This window comes from Pipistrellus hanaki, assembly GCF_964339955.1.
Source record: "Pipistrellus hanaki genome assembly, chromosome: X".
Taxonomy (NCBI): Eukaryota; Metazoa; Chordata; class Mammalia; order Chiroptera; family Vespertilionidae; genus Pipistrellus; species Pipistrellus hanaki.
The window spans coordinates 78682837-78700016 of record NC_140524.1 but is presented as its reverse complement, the minus strand read 5'-3'; positions in this window follow the sequence as shown (position 1 = coordinate 78700016).

Below are 17180 nucleotides of genomic sequence, written 5' to 3'. Positions count from 1 at the left end.
AAGATGCTTTTTCTCTAAATTTCTGAGAAAATTTTCTCAGGCCCAAATGTATTAATGCTAATGCCATTGTGGAAGTACCATCACATTACTAATTAAAGTTGTAATACCTTAATTAATAAAGAAAAAATAAAGTTGTAAACAAGCTTCTTTCAAAACCCACACACATTTTAGCTTACCAGGTGGACGATTATCCTTTTTGCGAGCACCAAGCCTTTGTGCTTCATTTTCTGAGTCAAGGTGCTGTCTTTCATTGTCTGGCGTAATCTGTTGCTCTTTTTCACAGTCAGAAACTATGCCATAATTTTCTTGCTCTTCATCCAATTGAAGTCTCTTGTTTTCAAACTGTATCAGACACTGTTCACCCTCTCTCTCCATCATGTGTCTTTCATTTTCAAACTCATTAGATTTTTCATTTTCAGAATTTGCTGGATGTTTTTTAGAATCGGAGTCTAGTTGATGGCTCTCAAAGTTATCCCATTGTTTTTTAAAGTCAACCTGATATCTTTCAGAGCTACCTTGGAATCTTGCAGATGGATGTTGATATCTTCTAGAGCTATCCCTGCATCTATCATAGTCAAAGTCCAACTGTTGCCTTTCAGAGTCAGTCAAAGATTTTTCAGACTCACACTTGAGGTCCATCCAGAATCTTTCCAATTCAGGTTTACTCTGGCAACGTTTAGCTTTCATCATGTGTTTCACTGAATCAGAGGCTCTTCCTAAGCTTTCAGAATCTAAGTCCATTGTGTGCCTTTCAGACAAAAAATCCATCCTGTGTCCCTCAGTATCAGTACTCAACTGGTATATTTTAGTTCCCACGAGGCATTTTGCAGCTGCTGTAGCCAGTGCATGTCTTTCTAAGTCCGAGTCAACATTGCATGGTTCAGAGTCTGAGTCCATTCTATACCTCTTAGATCTAGTCTTCTCCTGGTATTTTTCTTTCCCTGTAAGATGTACACCAGATGCGGAAGCTGAACCAATTTTATCCTTTTCCATGCTGGAATCCACCACATACTCCTCAGACTCAGAGACAATACAGTGTTGTTTGATATCCATCAAACTTCTTTCAGAGTCCATCATGCGCTTTATAGAATCTGATGCCATTTGGAATTTTTCTGCCTTCAGATGTTTCACAGACACAGAAGCAATGGGGCATTTTTCTGAATCTGAGTCTATCTCAGGTCTTTCATTGTCAGAGTCCATCAAACACTTTTCAGAGTCAGAATATTCCAAACATTTTTCTGAATCTGAATCACCCCAGTATTTCAGAGAGTCATAGTCCACCTGGAATTGTTCAACTTCCACTAAGTGTTGCTCTGACTCCATCAGGTCTTTTACAGAATCTGAAGCCCTCGGGTATCTTTCTGCTTCTAGCAGGTGTTTCACAGAGTCTGAGGGTATGGGACACATTTCTGAGTCTGAATCCATTCCCCATATTACTGAATCAGAGTCTTGCCATTGTTGTTCTAAATCATAGTCCAAACCAATGCCTCTATCTGAGTCAGAATCAATCTCACATATTTCAGAACCAGAATCAGGCAGGGGGGAGACATTTTCAATTATTAGTAGGTCTTGAAGAATTTTATAATCTAAAGAACCAGCTGAAGTGTCAGAACATTTGGTATCAGAAACTTCTGTTTCAGATTTATCTTCATCACGTGGCATCGTAACTGCATCTTTATGACTTAAAGAAAAGACAAACATGAACATTTTCAAAATATTAATCAAATGTCAGGAAATACACTACTTATATGTTAAAAACCTTGTGTAATAAAATATTGTAGGTTACATATTTCTTTTTTAACATTTTATTTTATTTTATATTTTATTTTCCTTATCCCTCTATTATCCCACCATCCCCCTAGGTTACATATTTCTATCAAGCTGTAGAAAACAAGATACACCACTAGCTTTATTATTTAAAAAATTGGAAGAATATCAGTATAGGCAGAGTTTACACTCACTTGCATTTACTCTGATATTAACTGTTTTTCAACATATCTGGAAGTAATTGCCTTGCAATGTACTATATTCTTGTCCCTATCCAATCAATGCGTCATTATTTTGGGAATGAATATCATTTAAAACTGTAGTGAAAAATAAATGTAAACTATTTATATGTTCTACTCCAAGTTAAGATTTTATGTACATATGCCAGGAGCCAGTTCCAGCATATCATAATTACAAGGGTTTCATCAAAAGGTTGATGAAGCTTAGGGGCTCAACAAGGGCTGACCCACATAGGTAATCATCTGTTGGAAAAGCTAATAGGCACTTCCCCCAAACTTGAATAAGATTATTGTTTGCTGCCAGAGAGCCCAAGACATCTCAATCTACATGTTATTGCATCCTGTTGGCCAACCACCTGAACAGCTGTAGGCTATTCCCCAATCTGACAATGCTTCTGTACCCTACCCTTTGAAGTGTATTATCTCCACCTTGCCTTAGGACAAATTGTGTTACTAAAAAGCAAAGTGTCCTGAGTCAAGAGAAGTCTTCAGCTCCTTTAGCTGAAGCTCCTCTGACACCCAATGCCTTTCAAAACTATCTTTCGTCCTTGGACAGCTTATTGAATCTACCCACAGCCTTTCTCAGATTCCTGAACCCCTTCTTAATGCTGGGACAAGAACCTCGACATTTGTTTACTCTGGTATTAATGGTTTTCCAATACATCTGGAAGTAATTGCCTTGTAGTGTACTATATTCTTTTTAAAAAATATATTTTATTGATTTTTTACAGAGAGGAAGAGAGAGGGATAGAGAGTTAGAAACATCAATGAGAGAGAATCATCAATCAGCTGCCTCTTGCACACCCCCTACTGGGGATGTACCTGCAACCATGGTACATGCCCTTGACCGGAATCGAACCTGGGACCCTTCAGTCCGCAGGCCGACGCTCTATCCATTGAGCCAAACCAGTTTCGGCAGTGTACTATATTCTTATCCCTATCCAATCAATGTGTCATTATTTTGGAAATGAATATCATTAAAAAATGTAGTGAAAAATAAATGTAAAATATTTATATAGTCTACTCCAAGTTAGGATTTTATGTGCATACACTTGGTTATCACTGAAGCTTACCTGGGAGTGTTGAGTGTTTCTGGAGAAACATACCCAGATCTGCAAGGCACTAATTGATTTTGAAGGGACATATCTTGAAGGGGAAGTACATATTCACTTGATGAACTTTTTGCAGTTATTGGCTGCAAAGCAAAAGAAATCATACAATTATAATGTCTCAGTTGCATTTAACATATTTAACACAAAACACAGCATACAGGCATTTTTATTGAGGGGGAGGGTGTTGCTTCATTAGGTGCATGTATGCTTAAGGGAAGTCATAGTGAGACCCGTTTTCAAACTTCACAATGTATATTTAAGTATAAGGGCAAGTATGAAGTGTCTTCCTTCCCTCTACTTTTTCACAAACAAATGCTGCTCAGGTGCTATATTACTCAGTACCTTGGTTTTAGGCAACTGGCAATTGACCTAAATTGGGGCAATCATATTTTCTTTCCTGAGGATTTAGAGTTAGAATTCAGAACAGATTTCCCCCCCCCCCCCCTGCTTTTTATTTAAAATGAAGACAGGTGATTCCTGGCACTATGAAAACCCAATTCTGTCTTTTTCTTAGAGAGGCAGAATAAAGCTATACATAAATGAAGTAAAAATAAAAGATAATAACCTCTAGAGAAATGGATGAAAATATTTTCTCCTCCGGTTTCTGATTCCAATTCCTCCTAAGTATTAACTCTTCTTTCTACCCTTAAATTCCCCAAGGTAATCATGATCATTGATTTAAAATTTAAATTTAGTCTTCAAACTACAGCCAGCGGGCCACATGCAGCCCCCAGGGGAGTCTGATCCTGCCCGCCAGGTTTTTTGGGCAGTGAGCGCAGCCAAGGTGTTACAGTAGGGATTAGTAGTTCATATAGTCTGGCCCTCCAGCTCTCTGAGGGACCGTGATCTGGCCCCCACTTTAAAAAGTTTGAGGACCCCTGATTTAAATTCTTACCACCCTGTTTTCCCCTACAGCTTATATGAGAGAAACCTGTTCCTTTAAAACCAAAAGTACCATCATCAGACATCAGAACTATTAATATTTTATTGTTAACCTGAAAGTGTAACATATATAACAAATGTTTTGTTTTGTTTTTTAGGAAAAAAATGAGTCCAAGCACAGGAAAACAGAGTTAAATATGATCAAAATTAATTTATTTATGCAAAGTGATTTATTCCATCTTCAATGAAACCTAAACGAAATTAATAGCCTTATACTATAACATGCCATCTAGAGACAATATAAGAAAAAATACTAGAGTTTTAATATATTGTAATTTTTTTGTTTAATTCTGACCTAAATATGTTTTCCCATTGAGTTTTAGAGAGAGTAGGAAAGATATATAGAGAAAAACATTGATATGAGAGAGGCACATTGAATGGTTGCTTCCCACAGGTCCCCTGACCAGGGATGGAGATCAAGCCATCAATTGAAGTTCATGTCCTTGACTAGAACTGAACTCACAACCCATCAGTCTGAGGGCTGATACCTGAGCCACTAAGCCAAACTGTCTAGGCGTGTAGAATTGATTTTTATAATAATTTTGTAATCTCCTGTTTCATCAGATAATTGTGAGGCTAAAAAAAGATACTGTCTAAGGCAAAACACTCACTCTGAAAACTGGTAAAGATAAAAAATGTAAATAATTGACAGATAATAAAGAGAATGGTAACATATTTCTATATGTTAAACCAATATGAGATATTCTGACACATCTCCTGGAGAAGACAGCAAATAATGTTCATATACTTATAAATATTTATCTAAAAAGTAAAATACTCACATCTTTGACTCTATTCTAAAATCACAGTAACAGGTTTTCTATCACAATGCTCTGTCACTAGTTTTCATTATTTTTGAAGTCAAGACAAAAAGTAAAAGATCAGAAAAAACATAAGTTTATTTGACTAGTTATACTCTACACTTAATCAAATATTACCTGCCTTCATAAATTGATATTAAATGTTCTTTCATGTATTGATTTATCAGGATACCCAGCCTCCTGAGGAACTATACAGATAATATTTCTAATTTTTGTAAAAGAACCTACAGAAGCTACATATTCTACTACAGTAATAAAAAAAAATCTAGATGAAAATATAGTATATATAGAATTCGCATTGGATATTTAGAATTGGTATACTGTCTAAAGCTTTGGAGGCTTTGACTATATCAAAGCTTTATGTCTGCTTTTTGGGACAAATATTTCTTAGAAGAAATACTTCCAAAGATTATATAGAATACCAGAAAGTTTAAGTGTTCTTCTTAATAACATCATCTTCCAGAGGTGACACTTTTAAAATAAATGTTTTTTATAATTATGAAAATTCAATTAATATCAAAAGAAGGGGAATTACATTTCTAAATTCATTAATTAGAACTCTGTAAAAACTACCTTCTCTTTATCTCTAAGATTATGCGTTCCTAAGATTTATAATTCGGTAACAGTATGTGACGTTCTTATTAAAAGACAAAATTGCTGTGAAAACCAAAATAAAATAAATTGTTAAATAAATATACCACCAACTAATGAATGTGCAAAAAGTTTAACATTTCCTCTAAATAATTAACTTACAATTTTATACTGTAAACTAATTTTCAGTTAAGCCTGCGAAACTCTATCCAAAGGTTTATATCTTTGTATCTCCTTTAATTATGTCTGCTATATTTAATTATATCTTCTAGAGAACTAAGCTGTCATTTCTTTCATAATCTTTTAAAATCTTTTTATTTCAATTATAGTTAATGTTCAATATTATATTAGTTTCAAGTATACAGCATGGTGTTTAGACATTTATATAACTTATGAAGTGATACCCCAATAAGTCTACTATCCCCCTAACACCATACATAGTTATTATAATATTATTGGCTACATTCCTTGTTACAATATTATTGGCTACATTCCTTATGCTTTATTTGGGTTGGGTGAAAAAGGTAATGGGGTAAAGAAGTTCTAATTGTCATTTCATAATCTTAACAGATTAGTTCAGTCATTAAAACTAAGAAATTCGCCGAAACCGGTTTGGCTCAGCGGTAGAGTGTCGGTCTGTGGATTGAAAGGTCCCAGGTTCAATTCCGGTCAAGGGCCTGTACATTGGTTGCGGGCACATCTCCTGTAGGGGGTGTGCAAGAGGCAGCTGGTCGATGTTTCTCTCTCATTGACATTTCTAGCTCTCTACCTCTCTCCCTTCCTCTCTATAAAAAATCAATAAAATATATTTTAAAAAAACTAAGAAATTCATTAGATCATTTCTTAATTTGGTGATGTTATTAGTATGGCAACACACCTATAACATACAATTGTATACTATCTACCCATTGTTCTGCAAGAAATGGACTTATGGAGTATATAAGCCTCAGTGTCTGACAGATGACATTAACTGAACTCCCAGATTCACAGGGAATATATCAATAAAAATAACAAAAAGGTTCCACTAATGACCTGCATCATACTTTACAGAATTTTTCCCCTCTATATCTGTCTGTTAGTAAAAAGTGTCATATCACTTATGATGTATTATGTTAGTCTTTAATAAATTTTCATGAAAAGAAAACAAAAGCATGTTATTTGCAAAGTTTTGAGGATTTTAGGGCTTAAATGGGGAATTTAAGAGTAGAAGAGAGAGATATGTTAAGAAGTTGCTTTACTTTCTAAAGGAATTAAAGTACACTACATATGGAACTTGAGTCTCTAATAGTCCTCCTTTATGTAAATTATACCCACCTCTATACATTAAACATTTCTTTGTAAGTTTCCTTTAGGAAAACCTCACTTCCAAGAATGTCCAATTATAATTTAATGTCAAGGAAAGAAGGCAGAACATCCAAGTATTTTCAATAAACCCAGTTTCAGAAACAATGAGCCAGATGGTAGGCTGGCAAATTATGGACCAAAACCAGATGCCCCCTATATGTTATTGTATGACTCAAGAGCAAAATATTTTCACATTCAAAAACTGCAAAAAAAAAAAAAGTAAAAATGTTTAGATAACCAAGATGGTGGCAAAAAGTAAACACCTGAACTTGTTGCCATGCACAACCATATCAAAACTACAATTAAAAAGACAAATTGAATATCATCCAGAACCATGAGAAGACTGGGTGAGTGGAAATTCTACAACTAGAAGGAAAGATAAAAGCACATTGAGTCTGGTAGGAGGTGCCAAGGTGTGGAAATTTGATGGCATGGAAGTGCGAGCAAAAGGGGCTGGAAACTGAGTATGCTGGTGTCTTTTTTAATCAGGAGGGAGATACAAGCTCCCGACTGCTCCGGCATCAGGACGAAACACTAGGGTGGCTTTCTCTCAGAGGTGCTTGCAGTGATCATTGTTCCTGCATGGTGCTTTGGGACACAGAGACCCTGGGAACTCATGGGGGCAGGGCTGACAGTCAGCCATTGCTGTTTGCTCCACCCTAGTGATTCCCTGAGACTATGCCCCACCCAATTTACAACCCAACCCAAGTTGTGCACAGAGGCTTTGCATATGAATGGACTGACCTTTTTCATTCTAACAAACTGCAGCTGGGTCAAAGAGCCCCAGAGCTTCCACAAAAAAAAAAAAAAAAAAAAAAAAAAAGGCTCCACAGAAGCTTGCATTGCTTCACAGCTGGGGCTCATCTGGGTACTCCAAACCCCAAACAAAGAGGAGGAATCTGAAGATCTCTCTGTAACTCCTGCTGGGTGACCTCAAGCAGTGGCTGACTTTACACCTCCTTGGAGATCGAAGAGCCAGTGTATCCAGTGGTTAGAGTCAGTCCATCCAGATTACAATTCTTCACATCCATAAGAGACACACTCAGGGGGCAGATTCAGTGAGTACCAAAGCCCCACTGAAGCAAGTCATGCCCCATAAGGGTGTCTCCAGCACAGAAGTTCTCCCATTGTAGACACAACTGGTCCTCACAGCTAATCGGGCAGGAGGTCAATTCCTTCCAGTGGTACCAACAACAATTAAGGCTTAACTACAACAAGGCTGTGCACACAGCCCACAAAGGGGTGCACCAAGAGTGTTCACCTCAGGTAATTAGGGAGGCTGAGCCACTGGGCCTTATAGCACACAAAGCCACTCCATCAACACAGGGAAACAGCCAAAATGTGGAGACAAAGAAACAGGTCACAAACGACAGAAATGGAGGAAAGTGAACTACTGGATATAGAGTTCAAAGATCACGTTTATAAGGTTACTCAAGAATCTTCTAAAAAGATATGAAAAAAGACCAATTAAAAATTAGGCATACACTGACTGAAATAAAGAGTAATATTCAATAGCAGACTAGAGGACTGCAAGAATCAAGTCAAAGGTTTGAAATACCAAGAAGCAAAAAATACCCAACCAGAAAAGCATAAAGAAAAAAAAGAATAAAAAAATATGAAGATAGTGCAAGGAGCCTCTAGGACAACTTCAAGAGTAACAACATCTGAATTATGGGGGTGCCAGAAGAAGAGAGAGAGCAAGATATTGAAAACTTATTTGAAGAAATAATGACAGAAAGAAATAATCTTACAAGTCTATGGAGTGCAGAGAACCCCAAACAAAAGGAATCCAGAGAATACCACACCAAGACACAGCATAATTAAAATGCCAATGGCAAAAGTCAAAGAGAGAATCTTAAAAGCAGCAAGATAAAAACAGTTAGTTACCTACAAGGGAGTATCCATATGACTGTCAGCTGATTTCTCAACAGAAACTATACAGGCCAGAAGTGAGTCGCAAGAAATATTCTAAGTGATGAATAGCAAGAACCTACAACCAAAATTACTCTACCCAGCAAAGATATCATTCAGAATTGAAGGTCAGATAAAACTTCACAAATAAGGAAAAGCTAAAGGAGTTCATCACCACCAAACCAGTATTATGTGAAATGCTGAAGGATATTCTTTAAGAAGAGGAAGAAGAAAAAGATAAAAATTATTAACAACAATGTGACAACAACTACATATCTATCAACAAGTGAGGAAGAGCAGAGAGGAAGAGCGGCCAAATGCCTGGCTGGTGGGAGGGGAAAGGAAGTCCCCAATTGCACTGAACCCTTTCTGACTGCACTGAACCCCAACCCCAGCTGAAACCCCGTGAACCCAGGCTTATATGGGTGGAGTCTGGACTGTAGAGAAAGGCACCTGGAGACTCAGAGACTGGGAGACTGGGGGAGCCAGGAGCCACAGCACGCAGGGTCTACAGTCGCCCGCAAGTCAGTACGTGCAGAGATCTGACCTTGGAGGTTGCAGTTGCCTCTCCATAGCAGAAGCTTTAGACTACAGAGACCCAACCCAATTCTAGGCAAGCCAATGGGGTACCCACGCTCTTGCACTGGGAATCTGGACAGTCAGGCGGAAACTCAGGGGAGCCACGGAAGGCAGAGGTCAGGCAGTAACTCAGGTGAGCACACAAGGGCAGGGCTGAGGGGAAGCCAAGACTGTCAGCTCAGCCCCGAGACTCCGCCCCATCCAACCTGAGCACAGAGGGTTCTGCAATTTTGCAAGTCTGATCCTATAAGACTGTCTCCAATACAGAAGGTATCCCAGAGTAGACATAGCTGATACTCACATCCAATTTGCCTGAAGGTCAATTCCTCCCAGGGATACCAACAACAATAAAGACTTAGCTACAACAAGGCTGTACACACAGTCCACCAAGGGGAGGACCAAGAGTGTCTACCTCAGGTAACTGAGGAGGCTGACCCACTGGGCCATATAGGACACCAGACACACAAAGCCATCCTACCAACTCTAGGAAGCAGCAAACATGCTGAGACAAGGAAATAGATCTCAAACTAAAGCGATGGAGGATATAAAGTTCAAAACCACAGTTATAAGGTTTTTCAAGAATTTCCTAGAAAAGGCTGATAAATTTCATGAGACCCAACTAAAAATTAAACATAAACTGACTGAAATAAATATTATACAGAGATCCAACAGAAGAATGGAGGAACACAAGAATCAGGTCAAAGAGTTGGAATACAAAGAGCCGAAAGACACTCCTCTGGAGAAACAAGAAGAAAAGAGAATACAGAAAGTTGAAGATAGTGTAAGGAGGCTCTGGGACAATTTCAAGCGTACCAAAATCAGAATTATGGGGGTGCCAGAAGAAGAGAGAGTGCAAGATACAAAAAACAAATTTGAAGAAATAATATCTGAAAACTTACCCCACCTGGTGAAAGAAATAGACTTACAAGTACAGGAAGTGTACAGAACCCCAAACCAGAGGAATCCAAAGAGGAACACATCAAGACACATCATAATTAAATTGCCAAGGGCAAAAGACAAAGAGAGAATCTTACATGCAGCAAGAGAAAAGCAATTGGTTACCTATAAGGAAACATCCATACAACTATCAGCAGATTTCTCAACAGAAACTAGGCAGGCCAGAAGGGAGTGGCAAGAAATATTCAAAGTGATGAATAGCGAGAACCTACAACCAAGATTACTCTACCCAGCAAAGTTATCATTCATAATTGAAGGGCAGATAAAGAGCTTCACAGATAAGAAAAAGCTAAAGGAGTTCATCATCACCAAACCAGTATTATATAAAATGCTGAAAGGTATTATTTAAGAAGAGGAAGAAGAAGAAAGATAAAAATTATGATCAACAAATACATATATATCAATAAGTGAATCTAAAAACCAAGTGAATTAAAAATCTGAGGAACAGAATAAACTGGTGAATATAATAGAACCAGGGGCAAAGAAAGGGAGTGGATTGATAATTATCAGGGGTAAAAGGGTGTGGGGGTGCAGGAAGAGACTGGATTAAAATCATACACCTATGGATGAGGACAATGGCGGGGGCGGCAAGGGTAAGCACAGAGGATGGGTCAGGAATTGGGTGAAAGCGAGCTATAGTGGGGGAAAAGGAGAAACAATTGTAATAATCTGAGCAATAAAGATTTACTTTTTAAAATTAGCTTCAAATAAATAAAGTACATCATATGTAATATAATCAATAATGTAGTACCTATGAAGAGTGTCAGGTGGGTACTAGACTTATTGGGACAGTCTTATATGAAGTTATCCTTAACTTCATAAATTATATTAATGTTTAACCATTATCATGTATATCTGAATCTAATAGAAATTGAATATCAACAAAAGAGTAATTGGTAAAAGGTTGTCAAAATAAGACATTTAATACAAAAAAATTTTAGAGAGCTCTCATGAAAACAGTTGCTTTATTTCTACATATAGAAAAAATAACTTTTTTTAAATAGAAAGAAGAGAGATTAAAAATGGTAGCAGATTAAAAGGATGCTGCACAGACATGCTCCAGGAACAAATTGGGATTACAACTAAAATACAGAAAAACTTCCATGGAAGACTCGCAGGAGAGAACACTGGTACCTGAGGAATGAAAGTGGAGATCACATAGAGAATAGTAGGAGGGGTGGGCGCCCACAAACAGCAACTAAAGTTCTGGAGAGATATCTCAGCTGTAAGGGGTTGCCACTGAGAACTCTGGGATATAATCCCCAAGCTTTGGCCCCCTTCAGAGAGCACCACAACTGAAAAGGGTATCCACATAACATCTGCCATTAAAAGCAGCAGGGTTGCTGTCTGCCTGGGAATAATGGATGAAAATTCAGGCACCTTCTTAAAGGGCCAATGCAAAAATTTCACTGTGGAGCCACCCACCTTGTGCTCTGGCAGAGGGAGGGTGGAGTGGATTGAAGCTGTGTGAGCAGAAGCCAGCAATGGGGTCTTGGGGGTTAGAAATCGGAAGGCAGATACTCTAAGTTTCCTGTGCTGAGTAATTTCCTCACACATCAGAGGAAATCTTTCCCACACAGATATTTGCCTTTCTTGGGGAGAAGACAGTTGCCCCACCCTATTGGAAAACACTTTGCCCTGAGACCACTTAAGAGGATAAAACTATTAGGCTCCCGGCAGAAGCAACTTCCCTGGCCTGTTGAAAACAAATGAACAAACAAAGAAAAAAAAAAAAAAACCCCAACTATTTCCACATCTGATGACAATTGCCTGGGGTCAATTCAAGTAGGAAACCTATCAGTCTGTAGGCAGAGGTGTTCTCTGGAGGCTTTGAGTCTTTGCCTGATCTAATTAATCAGAAATACCATTTGACACTGTCCTACACTAGAGATTGAGAGTTGTAGAGGATCTACCCAATACATAGTAACAAATCCAAACAACCAAAACAAGGAGACAAAGAAACAATCCCCAAATGAAAGAACAAAAGAATTCTCCAAAAGAAGAGATAAATGAAGCAAAGAAATTTATCTGAAACAGAGTTCAGAATAATGATGGTAAAGATGCTCAACAGCATGATGGAAGATATAGTAACTATGAAAAAGAACAGTTGGAAATAAATTATATAGCATAAATAAAGAACACTTTGGAAGGAATACACAGCAGATGAGGGGAAATTGGGGATCAAATCTGAATTAGAAGACAGGATTGAAAAATTCACTCAACTAGAGAACCAAAAAGAAAACAAAAACAATTATAAAACAGGAGGAAAGATTAAGAGAGTTGTGGTCCAATATGAAACATAACAATATTAGAATAGCAGGTACTCCAGAAGAAGCATAAAGGGAGAGAAAACATGTTTCAAGAAATAATTGCAGAAAATTTCCTTAATCTGGTAAAGGAAAAAGCCACATAAGTTCAGGAAGCACTGAGAACCCCAAGAAAGAAGAGCCCAAACAGGCCCACAACCAAACACATCATAATTAAAATACCAAAAATTAAAGACAAAGAAAGAATTTTAAAGGCACCAAGAGAAAAGCCAACTGTTACCTACAAAGAAGTTCCCATAAAGCTGACACCTGATTTATCATTAGAAACTATATAGGCCAGAAGGGAATAGCATGAAGTGCTCAACATAATGGAAAGTAAAGATCTGAAATCAAGATTACAATATCTAGCAAAGCTATCATTCACAATACATGCTCAAATAAAGAGATTCCTAAACCAATATATATGCTAAAGGAGTACATCATCATCAAACCAGCATTATAAGAAATGCTGAAGGACTGAAGGTCTGCTATAATTTGAAGAAGAAACAGAGAGATACCTAGGCATACAGAATTAAAATGGCAATAAATAAGTACCTATCAACATTAACCCTAAATGTAAATGGATTAAATACCCCAATCAAAAAGCATAGGGTAGCTGAATGGATACAAATACATGGCCAAATATATGCTGGTACAAGATACTCACCTCAGAACAAAAGACACAGGATGAGAATGAAGGATTAGAAAAAATTTCCATGCAAATGAAAGGGAAAAAAAAAAGCTGGTGTAGCATACTCTTATTTGACAAAATAGACTTTAAAATGAAGGCCATCAAAAGAGACAACAATGGTCACTACATAATACTAAAGGGATTGATCCAACAAGAGGACATAACCCTGGTAAACATATATGCACCCAAGAAAAGAACACCTAAACATCAACAACAAAAAATTATAGAAGATTTTCACAGAGGAATTGGCAACAATACAGTCATATTAGGAGACTTTAACACCCTGCTATCTTCACTGGATAGATCTTCCAGACAAAAACTAAACAAGGAAACAGTGACTCTAAAGGACACACTGGATCAGATGGATTTAATTGGCATTTATAGAACATTTCACCCCAAAGCAGCAAAATACACATTCTTCTCAAGTGCTCATAGGTCATTCACAAAGCTAGACCACATATTAGGACACCAAACAAGTCTCTAAAAGCTCAAGAAAATTGAAATCATATCAAGCATCTTCTCAGATCACAATGGAATGAAATTTAAATGAACTCAATTAAAAACATTCAAACTCATGTACTTTAAATATCATGTTATTAAACAATGAATGGCTTACCAATGAGATCAAGAAAGAAATCAGCTTTCTGAAAACAAATGAAAATGAACACACAACTACACAAATCAGTCCTGAAAGGGAAGTGCATAGCACTATAGACATGCCTCAAAAAATAAGAAAAATCAGCAATATACAATTTAACCCTACAACTTAAAGAACTAGAATAATAACCACAAAAAAGCCCAAAGTAGAAGGAAGAAAATAAAAACCATTAGAGCACAAATAAATAACACTGAAACTAAACACACACACACACACACACACACACACACACTACAAAATATCAATGTAACAAAGAGCCTATAGCTTCAAAGGTAAAACAAAATTGGTAAACCAGGAGCTATATCAGTGAAGAAATTGCTTTGACATATGTCTGAAATTTTGCTGCCTGTGGATTCCTCTGGTATTTTTATGGTTTCCCATCTTATGTTTAAGCTCTTTATCCATTTTGAGTTTTTTTTGTTTGTTTGTTTGTTGTTGTTGTTTTTTTTTTGTGTGTGTGTGTGGTCTTCTTTCATTTTTTTGCATGTATCTATCCAATTTTACCACCATTTATTGAAGCACCTGTCTTGACTCAATTGTATGTTTTTGCCTCCATTCTGAAATATTAATTGAGCATAGTTGTTTGGGTCGATTTCTGGGTTTTCTATCATATTCCATTGGTCTATATGTCTGTTCGTCTGCTAGTACCAGGCAGTTTTAAGAACAGTGACTTTGTAATACAGCTTTATATCTGGTATTGAGATCCCATCTACTTTGTTCTTCTTTCTCAAGATTGCTGTAGCTATTCGGGGTCTTTTTATTCCAGATGAATTTTTGGAGAGTTAGTTCTAGGTCTGTGAAATATGCTATTGGTATTTTTTTTTTTTTGTATTTTAATGTGGAGTGAATTGAATCTATAGATTGCTTTGGGTAGTATGGGCATTTTAATGATGTTGAGTCTACCAATCTATGAACACAGTATATTCTTCCATCTGTTTATGTCTTCCTCTATCTCTTTTTTCAGTGTCCTGTAGTTTTCCGTATACTAGGGCAATGGAAACTAAAGAGAAAATAAACAAATGGGACTACATAAAAACAAAAAGCTTTTAGCACAGCAAAAGAAACCATCAACAAAACAATAAGAAAGTCCACTGCATGGGAGAACATATTTGCCAATATTATCACTGATAAGCGTTTAATCTCTAACATTTACAAGGCACTCATACATCTTAACAAAAGAAGATAAACGACCCAATAAAAATTTTTAAAAAAATGAGCAATGGACCTAATAGATACTTTTTGAAAGAAGACATAAGGAAGGCCAAGAGACATATGATAGCATTCTCAATGTGGTGAATCATCCCAGAGATGCAAATCAGAATGACAACGTGATACCATCTCACACCTGTCAGAATGGCTATCATCAACAAATCAACCAAGGGCAAGTGCTGGTGAGGATGTGGAGAAAAAGGAATCCTCTTGCACTGCTGGTGGGAATGCTGACTGGTGCAGCCACTGTGGAGAACAGTATGGAGTTTCCTCAAAAACCTAAAAATGGAACTCCAATTTGACCTGCAATTCCATTTCTAGGAATATACCCCAAGAAGCTAAAAACACCCATCAGAAAGGATATATGCACCCTTATGATCATAGCAGCACAATTCACCATAGCTAAGATTTGGAGACAGCTTAAGTGCCCATCAGCAGATAAACTGATTTAAAAACTTTGGTGCACACAATGAAATACAATGCTTCAGTAAAAAAAGAAGAAATTCTTACCATTTGCATCAGCATGGATGAAACTGGAGAGCATTATACTAAGCAAAATAAGCCAGTCGGAGAAAGATAAATATCACATGATCTCACTCATTTATGGAATATAATGAAACATAAACTGATGAACAAAAACAGATCAGAGATAGAAAAACATTGATCAGACTGTCAAACCTCAGAGGAATGGTAGGGGAGGGGAGGAGTAAGGGGGAGAGATCAACCAAAGGGCTTTTATGCACGCATGTAAGCCTAACTAATGGACACAGACACCAGGGGAGGCTGGGGGAATGCGTGTGTGTGTGTGTGTGTGTGTGTGTGTGTGTGTGTGGAAATGAGTGGGCGGGGGGTTGGGAAGTAATTGAGGGATGAGGACACATATGTAATAGCTTAATCAATATAGAAATTTAAAAATTATAACTTAATTTTTACAATATCCTTTTATACATAATTATTAATAATGAACTACAACATTTGCTAATGAGTTATTACTATAATCGTATTGCATTCATTTCCCTTATGTGCCTTACTCATAGGTTCACCATTTCTCTCCACTAATACTACCAGCGAGTATTTTAGCAGCCGATTGCCATATCAATAGTCTTGGACTGACTTGTTTGATGTGCACAACAGGAAATATTTCACTTTGGGAAAACAAGAAAAATAGGTTTATTTGTATTACATTAATTTGTGCAGTTATTCTGTATCTGGCAAGTTAACGTTTAAGAAAAAATATTATTTTTATTAAAATGTTCTATTATATTATGTTAATGATCACTCACTTATTTCAGCCCTTTATATTCAGCATCTCTCAATCAAAATAAATTTACATTTGTATGAAAATTGAAGCTTTTTTGTGTTTTTTTATGGTTCACACAAAGTTATACCTTGTTTATTTGGCCTATGTTAGCCTTTGAGTTTGACATGCTTGTTGTACATAGAAAACCCTGAAGAATCCACTAAAAAACTGCTAGATTTAATAAATGAATTTGGCAAAGTAGCAGGATATAAAATCAACACATAAAAATTGATGGCTTTTTTAATATATCAATAATGAATTCTCAGAAAGAAGAACTAAATGCTATTTGCCATTGCAACAAAAAAAAATTAAGATACTTAAGAATAAACTCATCCAAGTGTTAAATCTTGCACTTGGAAAACCACAGGACGTTGTAAAAAGAGATAGAAGAAGATATTAACAACTGGAGGAATATACAATGTTCATAGATTGGTAGAATTCACATCATTATAATGACAATACTATACAAGGTAATCTACAGATTAAATAAAATCCCTATTAAAATACCAGCAGCATATTTCACAAAGCTAGAACAAATACTCCAAAAATTATATGGAATTAAAAAAACAAAAAACAAACAAAAAAAAACATCCTAAATCGCTGCAGCAATCTTGAGGAAGAAAAACTAAGTTGGGAGATCACAATACCAGATTTCAAGTTATACTATGAAGCTACTATAATCAAAACAGCCTGGCACTGGCAAAAGAACAGGCATAATTATCAAGGGAACAGAACAGAGATACCAAAAATCAA